This window comes from Macaca thibetana, chromosome 18, assembly GCF_024542745.1.
Source record: "Macaca thibetana thibetana isolate TM-01 chromosome 18, ASM2454274v1, whole genome shotgun sequence".
In the NCBI taxonomy this organism is placed as follows: domain Eukaryota; kingdom Metazoa; phylum Chordata; class Mammalia; order Primates; family Cercopithecidae; genus Macaca; species Macaca thibetana.
Window position 1 is genome coordinate 46,110,930 of NC_065595.1, and position 17,600 is coordinate 46,128,529.

At 38.6% G+C, this 17,600-nt stretch overlaps 1 protein-coding gene across 20 annotated transcripts in view; it reads right to left on the reverse strand.

The window, feature by feature from the left end:
* DTNA (dystrobrevin alpha) overlaps positions 1 to 17,600 on the reverse strand; it is a 403,482-nt gene that overhangs the window by 289,791 nt on the left and 96,091 nt on the right. For 2 of the 20 annotated variants that reach the window (XM_050767229.1, XM_050767226.1), the window contains exon 1: positions 8,130 to 8,414. The exons of 13 other annotated variants lie outside the window; for them this stretch is intronic. The gene's annotated coding sequence lies outside the window, so the exon portion shown is untranslated. Of the gene's footprint in view, positions 1 to 8,129; positions 8,421 to 8,500; positions 9,197 to 17,600 lie in introns of those variants that run through there. 5 more of the 20 variants (XM_050767210.1, XM_050767209.1, XM_050767224.1 and 2 more) reach the window with 5 other exon arrangements.

Sequence of the window (17,600 nt, forward strand, 5' to 3'; positions counted from 1 at the left end):
CAAAAGATGTAAACAGGCAATGGACGTTAGTATCAAATTGCAGGTAGCGTACATTTACCAAGTATGGACCTGTTCACAGGTATATATAACTTTAAGCCGAAGTCTGTGTTACTAAGAGAGTTTTCGGCTGCCTATTATCCAATAGTGTAGAAATTCCTTAGAGCTCTACATAAATATTCCAGTCCTTTCTCTTTCTAAGCACATGGTGGGGTAGCGGGAGGGACTTGACTCCAGAGGCTGGGCTCAGAGACTGGAAGGAATTGAGGACTAGCTAAAACAGGGCCAGTATGGAAACAGCTTTCCAGAAGACATGCTTAGCAGTATGCCATGTCAGTTCCCCATTGCTATGGCAACACCCAAAGTTACCGCCCCTTTCCATGGCAATGATCAATGACCTAGAAGTTACCACCTTTCTCCTAAAAGTTTCTGTATAAACCACCCCTAAATTTGCTTATAATTAAAATATAAATATGACCACAAAACTGAGTCTCAGCTGCTACTCTGGACACACTCTGGGGTAGCCCTGCTCTGCAAGGAGCAGCACCTCTGCTGCTGATGTACACTGCCAGTAGAAGTTGCTGTCTAACACCACTGGCTTGCCCTTGAATTCTTTCCTGCCCTAGCCAAAGCCAAAAACCCTCCTGGGCTAAGTCCCAGTACTGGGGCTCACCTGTTCTAGATCAATGGTAGGATCATAGTATACTTCCCATCCAACTGAAGTTAGGTGTGGCCATATGGCACGCTTTGGCTAAGGGAATGTGATCATAAGGAAAATGAGTCATTTCCAGGTGAAAATAGCTGTGTAGAGAAAAACCTTCAGCCAGTCTGTGGTGGCTAAATTGTGTAAGTGAGAAGGAAATCTGGTTTCTCTATGTCACTGAAATTGAGAGTTGCTTGTTACCTGAGGAAATGACCCATAGTGTATCTGGAACACTTCATATGTCTACATCTTAGTTTTATCATATATAAAATAAAATATATGTCTCTTACCTACAAAATAACTTCAAACATTGGATGCATCTTGGAAGAATTGCTACACTTATCTGAGGTGTTAAATATCTTTTCGTTAGTAAACATGATTCTACAAATGTGTAGAAATGAACAATCTAAGACCTGGAAGTTCATATGCATTGGAAGATAAATTTCATTCAAAATTATATCTTTTAAAAAACTAATTAAGGTATCTGTGTTCCTGAACTGTGATTCATTCAGTGAATTCATTGCTTCAGCATCTATAAACCTATGAACTATCACACTATATAGGAATGAGTATAAAAAATAAACTGAGACTTAGAAAAATAAAGTAACTCTATTGCTCTTTTTAAAATATTTAGAGGTTTACAAAACTTTCATGATTCAGAGTGTCTGAGTCATCTTTACATCATTTTTATTTTGTAAAAATGCCAAGTCCAGCTTTATTTATACAAATAAATGTATTTCTACTTTATGTTAAGATTTAATTCAATATGTAATAAGAAATACACATTTGACTTAACTATTTATCAGAATTTATTCAGGTATCTTTAAACTCTTCTGTAATAAAAGTATCTCCTAAACAAGAGATTTTTTTAAGAATCTCAAGACTATCCTCTAACTTAACTTTCTGAGAAGAAAATACTAGCTGTTGAGAAAGGCAAAATGACTTTTTAAATATGTGTGGAGATTAGGACAAATACATTTAAAATATCAACGAAAGATACATAAAGAAACTTGTTGGCTGGACACGGTGGCTCACGCCTGTAATCCCAGCACTTTGGGAGGCTGAGGCGAGCAGATCACTTGAGGTCAGGAGTTCGAGATCAGCCTGTCCAACATTATGAAAGCCCATCTCTACTAAAAATACAAAAACTTAGCTAGGTGTGGTGGTGCATGCCTATAATCCCAGCTACTTGAGAGGCTGAGGCAGGAGAATCGCTTGAACCCAGGAGGTGGAGGCTGCAGTGAGCTGAGATTGCACCACAGTACGCCAGCCTGGGCGACAGAGCAAGACAGTGTCTCAAAAAAGAAACAACAACAAGAACACAAAACAATGACAATCCCAAACAAGTAAAGTCATGATTTTCCTACATTGCTTCTATAATAAGAAAAAGTAAAATGAAGGGATATGGAATTTTTCAGGTTTGAAGGTTTTGTTTTCCCTTTTCAACAACAAAAAAGAAAAAAACTATTAATTAAATTCATTGTTTTAACATGGTATCCTTCAGTACCAGTGTCCTGTGAAGGGGGTGAATAAGTAATTTCATTGCCTACACAGTTGGAACAAAAGATAGGAGCTCAAATTATTGAATTAATGAGAAAAATGAGTTCAGCTATTTGGAAGTTATGATTTAGAAATCAGCCATTATTCAAGAGCTAGTTTAGAGTGCTTTCATAGATGAGGCAAAAAAGAAAGGCCAGAATCATATTTTCATATTTTGTGATGAAGAATTTTGGGATCTCAAACACTGAGTTTGAATATTTCGTTAAATTCAAAGATGTTTTCTGAAGATACATTTTGGCCCCACCCATACTGGGGCTTTTCTCTTTATGAAGGTAGGAGTGTCCTGTATGAGAAATAATATAAGCCAAGTTTCTTATTTATCCAAATCTTAGAAGTTGGCATATCAAAGATTCACAATAAATGTGTAAAAAGTTTATAAGTGGTCCAAAGAATATAAAATTAATTAAACATCCTTGGAATTAATAACTTATATTTCCTCTTCCTCTGGTTCCCATCAACTATATTCAATGTTTAATAAACAAATACCGTTTTTCTTTGCTTAGCATAGGCTTTTAGAAAGATGATATTCAAATTGCACTTCAAGGCCTTACTTTTTTTTTTTTTTTTTTTTTGAGACAGAGTCTTGCTCTGTCACCCAGGCTGGAGTGCGGTGGCGCGATCTCGGCTCACTGCAAGCTCCGCCTCCCAGGTTTACGCCATTCTCCTGCCTCAGCCTCCCGAATAGCTGAGACTACAGGTGCCTGCCACCACGCCCGCTAATTTTTCGTACTTTTTAGTACAGACAGGGTTTCACCGTGTTAACCAGGATGGTCTCCATCTCCTGACCTCGTGATCCACCCGCCTCGGCCTCCCAAAGTGCTCGATTACAGGTGTGAGCCACCGTTCCTGGCCAAGGCCTTAAAAATTTTAAGAAAAGTTTTCCACAAGCTTTCAAGATTAGGGTCACAATATTATATTACATAAACACTCAACTGCTTTCTTTGTAGCACCACACTGTGATTTGAAACAACCCAGTGTTTTCTAATGGCTGAAACTGAGGTTGTGTGCAATGAGATAATTTTCATTTAGTTGTGCCTCACTGACATTTTCCCATTGTGCTATTTAACATTCTGGAGTAGATTTGTTGAAATATGTCAGTTTTCCCACTCTATGACTCTTTTGATTATGAATCTCTCTGATAATATGCAGCTGATTCACCATATTTAAACTCCTTCTCTCTCTCTTGTCATCACAATCAAGTTATACATCATATTTGGTTAAAAAAAAAAAGGAAATAAGGAACTCCCTTTCCCCAAGACAGTGACAACAATCAAACAAATAAACATGTTTTTACTGACTCCACTTGACATACAGGATTACTAATGATCACTATTCTAGACAGAGTCTAAGGTCAAAAGAAAAAATGATGTTTAGAATGGAAAAGAATATATTAACAAAAGAAATGCCTCAGAAACAAACTTCTTTGGAATAGTCATCTGTTCATTTCTTAAACATTTTTTCAGTGGTTCCTATGTGTCAGTTACTGAGAATAAAAAAGTGTGTAAGACACAAGCCACAGCATTAGGGACTCCCAGAATAGTGGGTGAGTTTTACACTTAAAAAGAAAGTACAGAAAGTACAGTGAAGGTGACTTATGAGGTCAACCTTAAAGGAAAAGTAGGGTTTTCCCACAAAGGAGAGAAGCAATAGGCATTCTGGGGGGGAGGGGGGAGGAAGGAGGTAGACTAGCACAGAGCTAAGACAGTATATGGCATGTTGTGGAGGCAGCCATTGTGTGTGATTGAAGTATTGGTGACAACCAGGGAAGTAGTGGAGTCAATGTTTGAGAAATAGGTCGAGGCTTTGGGATGGACCTTTTAAGACATACTAAGGACAGTAAGTTTTATTTTGAAGGGAGTCATGAACCACTAAAGATTTTTAAGTAGGGGAGCAATTAATTGAAGTCTATAGTTTTTAGAAAATGGGTATGTTGGTTTCAGCAAGATGTGTGTGTAGTGGCAGGGTGAGGATGTGGATGGACCTTAGAGACAGGAGAACAACTAGAAGACCATATAATAGCCAAGTTAAATGATGAAGACCTGAAGTAGAGCAACTGCAGAGAGAATGGAAAGCATGGGATTTAAGATGATTTTTAAAATGTCTTAATACTGGATACAGGCCAAGAGAAAGCAGAAACAGTCAAAATCAACCTCTGAGAGTGAAGGATGCTTGTGGGGTGGATTCGAGATTAAAGAAATTGCCAAGGAAAGGGGCCAGCTCGGGACAAATAATACTGCACAGCCATCAAAAAGAATGTGTTCATGTCCTTTGGAGGGACATGGATGAAGCTGGAAACCATCATTCTCAGCAAACTAACACAGGAACAGAAAACCGAACACCACATGTTCTCATTCATAAGTAGGAGTTGAACAATGAGAATATATGGGCACAGGGAGGGGAACATCACACACTGAAGCTTGTCGGGAAGTTTGGGGCTAGGGAAGGGATAGCATTAGGAAAAATACCTAATGTAGATGACAGATTGACGGGTGCAGCAAACCACCATGGCACATGTTTACCTATGTAACAAACCTGCACGTTCTGCACATGTATCCCACAACTTAAGTATAATAAAAAAAGAACTTTTAAGTGGTGTTGACAGCTCAAATAAAGTCAGAAAACACGAATCTTTCAATCAGCATGTATATGCAATTTTCTCCAAAAAGTCTAAATATATCAGGTCACAACTAAAAAATAAAATCAGAAAAATTATCTGAAATCATTAATGATATCAGCAAACTTCGATATCTTCTCTAGAATGAAAAGTGTAAAAAACAACAACAACAACAACTATAATAGCAGTAGGATGAATTTCCATTTCTGGTAACAGTAATGAGAGAATTTGGATTGATATACCCGATGTAGTAAGATATATGAGATATAAAAACAGTAAAGACACCGGGCATGGTGGCTCATGCCTGTAATCCCAACACTTTGGGAAGCTGAGGCAGGTGGATCACTTGAGGCCTGGAGTTCTAGATGAGCCTGGCCAACATGTTGAAAACCCGACTCTACTAAAAATACAAAAATTAGCCAGGCATGGTGGCATGCGCCTGTAATCCCAGCTACTTGGGAGGCCAAGGCACGAGAATCGCTTGAACCCAAGAGGCAGAGGTTGCAGTGAGCGGAGATCAATCACGTCATGTCACTGCACTCCAGCCTGGGCAACAGAGTAAAAACAAAACAAAACAAAACAAAAAACCAACCACAAACAAAAAACAGCAAAGAGCCTTTAATAAGATGGTGAAGATTTGGCACATGAAAACTTAGGAGAAGATCAGAAATCAGAGAGGTGAGGTCACTTTTAAAAGCCCTTGGGTATATGACTATCAGGAAAAAAGATCTGAGAATCCAGCTTTATACTTCAAGTAGCTGTCTGTGCTTCATAGAAAAGTCAAAGTCCTTGGCCCTCAGGTGGGGCTTTATGCTGGTGTCATGAAAGGTCATACTCTCCTTTAGGGGAGGAGTGAACCTGCCATTCCTCTCACTGATTTGCAGCCTTCTTGTCACAGAGGTGATTCAGGGAACATCAGGAGCTGTACTTTGTCTAAGACGATTCTGGTCTGATATCGCCCCCAGGTGCCTGGCAGAAGCAAACCAAAGTCTTCTCTGGAGGAAAACATTATCACTTAGGTCTCAACTTACTCTTACGATCTTTAATTATAATGTAATTTTAAAAATACATTTCCAGCAAAGAGTCAGATACCCAAGCAACCACGAAATTAAGACACCATGAATGAGAACTAGTAGGAACAGTAATAATAGAAACAAATTCAGTAACACTTGAGATAATATAATTATCAGAAATATATTATAAAACTACACTTAGGATGTTCAAAGGAATAAAAGCCAAGATTGACAATTTTATACAAGAATTAGAAACTATAAAAGTGATATAATGGTAGCAGAGAAATTGTCTCCTTTTCTTTCAACACTGTTTCGCCACACAGTTTAAAATTCTTCATTTTAGAATTTTACATTTTGTATTCTCTTTGTGTATGTGTTTTGTTTTTGACACACTGAAAAAAAACCCAAATCCCACACTGATAAACCTAACATATTTTCATTTATTATATAATTCAATCAAACACATATTAGTTACATAAATGGCATGCCTACATGTGTTTGTGTGTGTACCCGAGTGTATGGTAAGCACCCAGGTGCATGCATTCACAAACTTCTTGGAAGCACGTGTGATTTCTGCCAGGTTCATTCTTATCGTCAACCATTCAGTACACAATTGGTAATGCAATGTCACAAGGCATCCAATGTGACCACAGAAAATTTACAAAGTTAACACCTGGTCATGGGGAAATGAAAATTAACCACAATTGGCAATTGTTTGCTACCTAAAGGGGTTAATTGTAAGTATTACCCAAGGTTAACTATCATTTAACAAATTGTCTAAACTGTCACAAAGTCAGATGTTTATGCTGAAAAGCAAAATACTGGTGGACTTAGTACATTGACTTTAAAACTCTCAAGTCAGATTCTTTCTTGAGTATAGGTCTTGCTTGACAAGAAAAGAGGGGGGCTGAGTAGTCATATTCATCAGAGGTCTGGAGGGAGGAGGAGGACTGAGAGGGAGGGAAAATTGGACAGAGAAAGGAGGAAAGGGGCATCAAAACTGAGCTCTGCCAACTTCACATTTGTTTGGCCTTACTAGATTACTCAGCAGTTGTAAAATCAAATGACTTTATCAATATAATGACCAGTTTTCATTTTAGAAGAGTAACACAGTATATTACTATTCTCATCAAAGTTGAATGAAAAATCCATAATAAGCCCCTTCATTGTTTGTACCTAGTTTAGCCAACTTAGCTCATTAGAATCTAGTCTATTTGACAAGACAAAAAACTGGCCAGTTACATTTAACAACTGTTCATCTGTGCACTCTGTAATAACAGCGTCAGCAGATTTATTTTCCCCATATAAAGTAGAATTTCCAATTCACACCATGTACTCTGTGACTATTATGGACAGTATTTATTCAGAAGGAATGCTGTGCAAGTTTGGAAAAGCTGTCTCTAAGAGCAGAGGGAGAGGTCATTTGACAAAACAAGACACAAAACCTATACATGGGCAAAACATGAAGAGAACTAAAGTTTGTCATTCTTTTCAAGAAGAAGTTTGGAATCCTAGAACAGTGCGACAACAGCAAAATCAGACAACCCTTCCTCTCCCTCGTCTTCTCTGAAGCTCTGTAAAATCAGAATGCCTCCATTCACTTAGCAAATATCAGCTTTTCTTTCTCTTTTGAAGGAGGGGAACCTGCTTGGAATTAATAAGGCAACACTAAAAAATAACTTCTATTAATTCTTCTCTTTCTGAAAACTGCCTATTTTTTTCTCAGTTGCTTTTTAAAAAGTAGAATATCTTCTAAAGGCTCCTTATGCAGTTTTAGGTCACCTTTAAGAGCACCTTTCCTCTCCTTTTTCCTTCTTTTTTTGTTTCTCAAATTGGGAAGTGACTTAGTACCATGCAGGGGAAACTGAACTCCATCTCACAATAATATACTTTCATCCAATGGCATAATAGACATAGTAACACTCAGTCTGTGTTGTGACATAAAACTACTGAGATTGTAACTCAGTAAACTCATAGTGCATAGAGAAGAATAGAGGAAAAAACAAATAAGGATAAAGTCGAAACTGAAGTTACAGACCTGCAATGTAAATTTCAAAACTAAGCTAAAATCCTCTTTCTGCTGCACAAAATGTAAAATACCAACTATCTTAAGAAAGATAAGCAAGCTACAACAGTGAAAAATCTTTACTATCGCCTTTTCATTCACACCGATAAAAAGAAAAATTCAACATTAACCATCCCAGAAAAGCGATGCACCTTAAAAACCAATCTTTTCACTTACCCTACAGCATGCACACCATGATTTCTTAAATCCTTTTAATTCCAGTACATCCAGAACATACATGAATTCTTAGCACATCCATTTAAAGAACAAACTTGAACCAAATTGTTAATTACAACAGAGATCATAACAGAACTCCCTGAACTTCTAGGGAGAGCTATGAGTATGAAATCCAGCCTCTAGATCCTGGTGTATACTGTGTCTATCTTTAACTTGAAAATGATTTGGTTTCACATTCCATTGAAGTCCCACTGGCAGATGCCTTTGGTAAGCTCGCCAATGGCAGGCTTTCATGCGCCTTCCCTCCCCCCTCCCTCTGACTGAGCTTCCGCTGTTACCTCTAATGCTGATTTACTCAGCTGTCTTTTTACCTGTCTCTGTGTGGGTAAAAGGAGATGCTTTCATTGATGGATATTACGGAAACACTTGGAAGCTGAACATCAGCCCGAGGACTCACTGTGCTTCGCCTGCCATCCCCTCCCCCTACTCACTGCCAGAAACCAACTGACTTCCAAACTTGGCTGCCTGAAAAAGAATGTTCTCTGATTGGCATTCCTGGAAGCAGAAAGCAAGGCAGCTCAAGTTTTGTACTGTTACTCAGCATGAACAACTTCCCAGGTACACAAAATACAAATCAGTTTTTTTTTTCTTAACTTTGAGGAGAACTGAAAAAATATTCTAGGGTATTAAAAATATTTTTATTGTAGGACAGCATTTAAGTTTTAATATCCACATATAATTTTACAGAGAATGGCTATGACTGTAGTAAGAAAGGGAAATGGCAAATTTTTTGTTAAAAGTTGAATGAGTCTTAGTAAATGAGTTGGGATCCGTTAAGAGGAAGAAATCATCGTGCCGCCTGCTTGCCAGTGTTTTGGAGGGCAACTGTTCAATCTGTACATTTTCTGTTAGAGAAAAACTTGCTGTAAGAATTGTGGAAAAACTGATTTCAACGGGAGAGGGTGCAAAACCACTTCTACCTTCCTATTGAAACTTCTTTTTCAGGACTGTCTTGCAAAACGTGAGCACGGACTGGAAAAGGAAATGAGTGTGTGTGTGTGTGTGTGTATGTGTGTGTGTGTGTATGTGTGTGTGTGTGTTATACACGTGTATATCTGAAAGAAGAGAAATTGAGTGAATGGAAACAAGGAAAAAGATACATTTCATCAAATAGGGTCTGACATGAATTAACAATAATGGGTCCCTTTAAATCACCATTAATTAACTTGTGTTTAATATTTATTAATATTTAGTGGTAACTGGGGCCAAAAGATCTCCTGCCTCTGAAAATAACTAACCACTTTATGTTCAAAACATGCAATTCTACAGACCACACAACTTCTTCAAAAGCCTAATGAAGGCTTTATAATTTTGGTAATTGGACACATCTCAACCCTAGGCATTTCGGGGTTTCCAAATTTCAGCTAGCTGTGGCTGCCAGCTCTAGGCAACTGTCAGCTGGCTGGGCTCAGGGTGGTGGTGTGGCTGCAGCTGCTCCTTGGAACTTACATGGACATCTCAAAAATATTCAACGGCAAAACGGTGATGCCAGAAAGCAAGCTTTCTGTTTTTGTTTGTTTGTTGATGGTTTTGAATCTTCTATTTTAGGTTATATTTTACCATATCTAGGGCAATACCATTTTGAGAAACCACGAGGGAAAACTTGATGAATTGGCATCATATTACTAGCCTATTTCAGTGATATTTTGATGCCCCATACAGATTGGTGGCCAACCAGCTTTTAGCCTTTTAGCCTGACTTTGTTATTAGATGTCTTTTAAAAAGATCAAAAGATAGAAACCGAGGAGTAAGAAACTTTCCTTAATTTTGTCCCCAAAGTTGACAGTTTCTTAGGGAAACTGCAGGCTCTATGTAATGCTGACAGACAGGCATTCTGATGACTTCACAAATAAATGGAAAGAAATAACCCTATAGTCCAGAAAGTACACATTTCTGTCCCTGTGTTTCTTTATCCCTCTGTCAAAAACACGCCTTCTCAAGGCTAACACATGGTGTCAAAACACAAACGAACTAAGAAGGGTGGACAGAGGTGCGGCCACCGATGGTTCACATTCAGCTGCTCTGTTCACCTTTGTTGTATCTCAGAGTGAGCACTAGCACATCACTGATACTCAAAAAATGGTTGTTGAAACTGAAGAACTGCTCATGTACAAGTGTACATCTTAACCTACGGAAAACGGTTATTTGTTGGCCCACATCTTAGATAAATAAGTTTTGTATTTGTCTTGGGAAAAATATGCTTCTCTTCAAGCAATTAACCAAAATATTATATAGAATGTATAGTATGTACCAAGTACCTTTACTGAAGCCAAAAAAACATCATACATCTTATGTATGTATGTATGCATGTGTGTGCTTCTAAATATTAACATGGCAAATATTTGTTAAGAGCACTTCTACCAATCTTGGTGGCTTATAAGAAAAATAGAGAAAAAAATGAAATGTTTAGGTTTGCTAATATTTCCCAGTAATGAGTAAACTATAACAATTTTCCTTATTGAACTGTTACTGGCCACTCCTTATAGTGCGACATTCATCAGTCAAATATCTCCTAAGATTCCCAACTTTATCTCTGCTGCTATTTCCAGAAATCTCAGAACACTCTGCAACGGGAATAGGAGCATTAGTCCAGATGCAAGTGTGAGTGAGCACAATCAATTTTTTCCTTCCTTTTTCCCCCAACCTTCACAAGGCCATTGATAAGATTTACAATGGCTAGAACTCAGTCTTTATCATGAGTAAATGTTTTTCTCTTTCATAAGCACTAACATGAGAGTCAGGATTAGATCAGAAAAACAGCTTCTAGGGCTTGCTTCCAGAGAAAACTGGGCATGTAACAGGCAAATCAGATACCCTTGATTTATCATGAACAAGAAGTTAATCTCTCCTCCATTCTCCAGAAATAGATTCTATTAGCACAGTTCTGTGGATGGCAAATGCTGGTAGCAGGCTCCTTGCAGGGGTGACCAAGGTGTTCAAACACAGGTCTTAGCTGATCTGTGAGACATCCATGTGTATGAAGAACATGGTCACTGAAAAGCAAATGACTTCTGTTATTTTTTTCCTCTGTAATAAATATCCTTAAGAGACTAGGACAGGAAATATTCTCATGGTGATAGTTTTATAGCTGATATTTTTGTCATATCACTTATTTTTAAAAGCATATACTTTTTATGCAAAAATAATTTGGAGTATAATTGTGATTTTTGTTAAAAGAGAAAACATCAGTACATCCAAGTCATTTAAAAGTAATTAAAATAGACACTGTCCAAGAAAAAGTAGAAAAACTATACATAAACTGCATTAGAAAACAGGGGCTCTACGAACAATATGGAAGATTCAAAGCAGCAGCATGCTATTTATTATCTTATTAAATTCAATCAACTTAAAAATATACCCAGCAATCTCTCTTATGGGTATATACCCAAAGGAAATACACCAACTCCTAAAGGTATCTGCACTTCCATGCTCATCGCAGCATTATTCACAATAACCAAGATGTGGGAACAACCAAAGTGTTCATTGACAGAGAAAAGAAATTGTGATATACACATGCAGAATCTTATCCAGCCCTCCAAAAAGAGATCCTGCCATTTGCTATAACATGGATAAACTTGGGGGACATTATGCCAAGTGAAATAAGCCAGGCACAGAAAGACAAATCCTGCGTGATCTCACTTATATGTGTAATCTTTTAAAAACATCAAATATATAGAAATAGAGTAAAGCAACAGTTACCAGGAGCAGGCAGAAATGGGAAGATATAGATCAAAAGGTATAAAAAGAGAGCTATATAGTATGAATAAGTGTAGAGATTTAGCATACAGTATGCTAAGGTGCAATCTCGGCTCACTGCAAGCTCCACCTCCTGGGTTCACATCATTCTCCTGCCTCAGCCTCCTGAGTAGCTGGAACTACAGGCACCTGCCACCATGCCCGGCTAATGTTTTGTATTTTTTAGTGGAGACGGGGTTTCACCGTGTTAGCCAGGATGGTCTTGATCTCCTGACCTCGTGATCCACCCGCATCGGCCTCCCAAAGTGGATTATTAGGTACTCAACACACACACATGTGCGCATACACACGCATGAAAGTATAGGAAACAATGGAATATTAATTTGTTTAACTGTGGTAATCACCTCACTATATATATCAAAACGAGTATATCAAAACATCATGTATACCTTACACACATACATTTTAAAAATGAAAACCACAGCAGCATGCTATCTATAATCCTATTAAATGCCAATAAACTTAAACATTGGTTGAAATGGACACCTGTTATATATGCCTATCACATGAAAATAACTGTAATCATGCAAAGGCCTGTATGTACAAATATACTAATTACAAAAGATACTTAGTATTATATATATAGTTAGTAGAGTATTATAAATATAATTCATATAGTATTAATATAAAATATAATTAGTATATTTGATAGCAAATAATGGGGAACAATGATAGGTTTTTTTTTTTTTTTTTTTTTTTTTTGAGACAGAGTCTCGCTTTGTCACCCAGGCTGGAGTGCAGTGGCGTGATCTCGGCTCAATGCAAACTCTGCCTCCTGGGTTCACGCCATTCTCTTGCCTCAGCCTCCTGAGTAGCTGGGACTAGAGGCGCCCACCACCACGCCCGGCTAATTTTTTGTATTTTTAGTAGAGACGGGGTTCCACCGTGTTAGCCAGGATGGTCTCCACCTCCTGACCTTGTGATCCACCTGCCTCAGCCTCCCAAAGTGCTGGGATTACAGGCCTGAGGCACTGCACCCGGCCTAACAATGATAGTTTTGATAAAAAACAGAATGGTATAGGCTAATGCTTACTTAGGTTAAAAATCAGCTTGTATGTGTACGTGCACCATGATTTCAACTCTATTAGAACACCTGTAGGCACCGGAGAGGAACATAAAGGCTGAAAAATTCCTATCAAAATGATTGTGGATCCTTTATGAAAAATCTTAATTCACTTTTTGTAAATTTTCTGTAATGACATTATTTTACCTTCATAATCTACACACACACACACACACACACACACACTATAATATTCAAGTAGAAATAACTGCAGCATTTCCTCATTCCTCACCCTCTTCCTCATCTTTGAAGAGGCATTTCTAGTTCTCTGGATCTTTGTTGCAGGAGCTTATGGGGGAGAGGAGCATAAGGGGATGAATATGCTCTTTAATGTCTAAAGAGACATAGAAGAAGATTAATGGGACTTATGTTGGTTTTAAGAAAGGGAAAGAAGGGAAATACCCAAGAAAAAGAACACTCTTAAGACAGTGAGAATGAGAGAAGAGCAGGCAGGAAACAGAATCTGGCACACTATAGGTAGGGGTTGGGGGCAGACTGTAAGTCGGGTTGGGGAGTAGCTACTTCAATGAGGCAGACTTTGAGGAGATCAAGATCTCAAAAAGATGTTTAGGATATTTGACCCTAGGATATCTGTCTGAGCGTTTTGTGATTTCTTCTCATAAAACACTTGAGAGGTTTTACTTTTGAAGATATGGTAGTACCAAGCTTGTGCGTCTTTGGGACACTTCATGATATAGACATGAATCTTAAATGTATAGATGCATTTGGTTACATAAACATTTTTGAAAAGTTGGTGCCAATTTTTGGGTTGTGGTGGTTGTTACAACTGGTTTTCTTTGATAGGGTAAGAAATCAGTTTTACTCTTGTCTATACAAACTTTCTGGATCATTTTCTTCTACTTGCATTTCCTTTCCTGTGTCTCTCTCAGTTCCCATGATGGGTATCTATTACAGTCTCTTGGACTGACTGCTGAATGTAAAGTGGCCAGCCATTCTGTTTTGTCTGAGCCTGAGGAACTTCCTGGGATACAGGATTTTCAGCCCTGAAACTAGGAAAGTCCCAGACAAACCAGAGTTGGTCATCCTATATATGTGATCTGGAAGTTTTAAAGTTATATGTATGCTTTTGATAAATATTAGCCTTTTTATTAATTAGAAAGTGTTTGGCCCAAGTAGACCAAAACCCTGAAAATAAAGATTTCATTTGGTCTTTATCCCTTGTTAGCTGCACAACCTGGGAGAGGTCCACCACCAAGGGTCACTATTTCTTCATCCCTACAATGAGAATAATAATACTTCAAAGAGTTGTCAACTTCAAATGAGATATGCATATAAGTTCAGAATACATAAAATGTGTAAATCTATACTTTATAGCAAATATATTTTATATAAACTTTATACTAGATTACATATATTTTTCAAAGCAGATTTTAATTACTTTATATTGAGAAATAATGGAAGCATAAAGAACAGGCACAGCATTTCACACTATGTGGAGTGCAGAGGAGAACAAAGAGAATGAAAGAGACAGACTGACTAAGGATGTACATTTTTTCAGGAGTGTCTGTTTTAGCATTTGATTTTCTCCTAGATTAAACTCACCAAGTTAAGGATGTTTTGTCTTTAAGTGGTTATAAAGCCCCAGTAACAACCAATATAACATGCTTGCAAAACATATGGGTTATCTTCAGTATGAAAGAAATAAAGATTTTTAGCCTGTGCAATATAGTGAGACCCCATCTCTACAAAAAAAAAAAAAAAAAAAATAGCCAGGCATGGTGGCATTTACCTGTGGTCCCAGCAAGTAGCTGGGACCTACCCAAGTAGGGAGTCTGAGATGGAAGGATCGCTTGAGCCCAGGAGTTGCAGTGAGCTGTGATCACACCACTCCAGGTGTCTGGGTGTCACTCCAGGTCTGGGTGACAGAGAAAAACCTTGTCTCCAAAAAATAAAAAATTAAAATAAAAACTAAAGATTTTGTTGTATTTTTTTTCTATACCTTGGGGGTGGAGATACTTTTCCTTTGTGGAACCAAAGGCAGCTCTAATTGGAGCACAATCATAAATATACCCACCACTCAGTGAAACCAGAATGTTCAACTTCATCCCAGGGACAGAGGACCACCTCTATTGGATTACTTATTTGAACTCTGCCAGCATATACTGTATGTGATACTGCTTAAGAAGTGAGGGTAAGGCCGGGCGCGGTGGCTCAAGCCTGTAATCCCAGCACTTTGGGAGGCCGAGACGGGTGGATCACGAGGTCAGGAGATCGAGACCACCCTGGCTAACATGGTGAAACCCCGTCTCTACTAAAAAATAACAAAAAACTAGCCAGGCGATGTGGCGGACACCTGTAGTCCCAGCTACTCCGGAGGCTGAGGCAGGAGAATGGCGTGAACCCGGGAGGCGGAGCTTGCAGTGAGCTGAGATCCGGCCACTGCACTCCAGCCTGGGTGACAGAGCGAGACTCTGTCTCAAAAAAAAAAAAAAAAAAAAAAAAAAAAAGAAGTGAGGGTAAAATTTGGTTGTGGAGCAAAATGAAAATATACTTAATGTCATCATTTAAAACATGCAAACTTTCATAATCAAATATCTAATCCATATTTGAAATCCAAGTGAAAACTGGTTCTAATTCAAGTTTTTTAAAAGATCTATCCAGGGTTAGAAATAGGACAATTCTGAAAATGACAGGTGATAACCAAACTGGATGGAGTTTGGTAGTTTGAGTCAGCATATTCATTTGTGTTCTGGAGGCTGGAAAGTCCAAGACGGGTGGCTGCATCTGGTGAGGAACTCATGCTGCTTTGTAACAGGGTGGGAAGGTGAGAGGGGAATGTGCGCGCGCGCGCGCGCACACACACACACACACACACACACACACCCCCACCCCAACAGGAGAGGTAGCTTTACTTTGTAACAACCTCGAAGTAACTAAGAATTCACTCCCATAAGAAAGGCATTGCTCCCTCTTAATGACCTAATAATCTACCCTTGGAGGCCCCAGGTCCCAACACCACCACATTGAGAACCAAGCCTCAACATGAGTTTTGGTGGGGACAAATCATATTTCAACCACAGCAATTTGGGAACAGTTTTTCTCCAAATAAGCATACTACTATCAGTGTTTTTCAAACTTGCTGTTGTTTTCTATGGAACCTTTTCTTCAAAGGAAATAGTTCACTGAAACATAACAATGACAAGGCATATCAGCAGTAACAGGTGTAAAGCCTGTGGCCCCATTTATTCAGCCCCCTCCTCCACGAGACACTCCCTGTGGGGACTCCAGGAGCCCTCCATGAACCTGGGAAGCACTGCTTGAAAACCACAGAGCTCTAGTATTCATGGCATTCATGTTCTTTACAATTAGCTTTTTCATATTAATAAAAATTCATGCACATATTCTTAAAAACCACACATAAAACTGTAGAGCTTAAAAGAATTTCCTATCCACTTCTCTATACCTTTGAAGTCCAGAGGCAACTATCTTCATCTAACTGTTCATTATGATGATGATTCCATATTCCCACATAATACTCATATACCTACTTTTTGATTTTCATATGTTGATATTATCTGTTGGCCTCCTACTATGGGAGATAAGGATTCTATATAGGATATTATACATAATACTTCCTCCAGCGTGTGTGTCCTCTCTTCCTATCTCTCTCTCTCTTCTTTCCTGCCTCCCCGTCACGTTTTCTCATTCTCATACCACACACATGAGCACACACATGCTTCCCTTAGCTTAATCTTCCCAATTTAACCACACAACAATCTTAGATAAAGCACTAATTAGTGTTTACATTATTATTATTTTTTTTTTTGAGACGGAGTCTCGCTGTGTCTCCCAGGCTGGAGTGCAGTGGCGTGATCTCGGCTCACTGCAAGCTCCGCCTCCCGGGTTCACGCCATTCTCCCGCCTCAGCCTCCCAAGTAGCTGAGACTACAGGCGCCCGCCACCACGCCCGGCTAGTTTTTTGTATTTTTAGTAGAGACGGGGTTTCACCATGTTAGCCAGGATAGTCTCGATCTCCTGACCTCGTGATCCACCCGCCTCGGCCTCCCAAAGTGCTGGGATTACAGGCTTGAGCCACCGCGCTCGGCCGTGTTTACATTATTTTAACTTGCATATATCATCCACATGTAAGCCACATGGGAATTTATGATTATATTTCTTTTACACATTTTTCTTTTTCTTTTTCCTGACATTAGTTGTGTCATATTTTGTTTTCTTAATTTTTCATCTGCCCATCTTATATTTTCTCAAATTCTCCAATAGAAATGCAACATCCTCTTAATACAGTCAAATATGTTAGTTCTTTTTTTCTTTTTTTTTTTTAAGTACCCTCATGCTTTTTGTGGCAAGATTCTACTGAGCTGTCACCCTAGGACCGCTCTTTGCCTCTCTGTAGTTTGGGTCCCATTCCCTGAATTCTTTGTTTTTCTTTCTCGATGGACTCCCTCATGGGTGGGTGGGTGAGCATGCCGGAGCTTCCCGAGAAAGATGTTTGGGACAAACACATTTTTGGAGAACTTAGGTGTTTGAAAATATTTCTTTATTCTCTTCTTACATTAATTGTTTCTTTGACTTTATACATAATTCATTGTTTAGAAATACTTTTTCCTCAG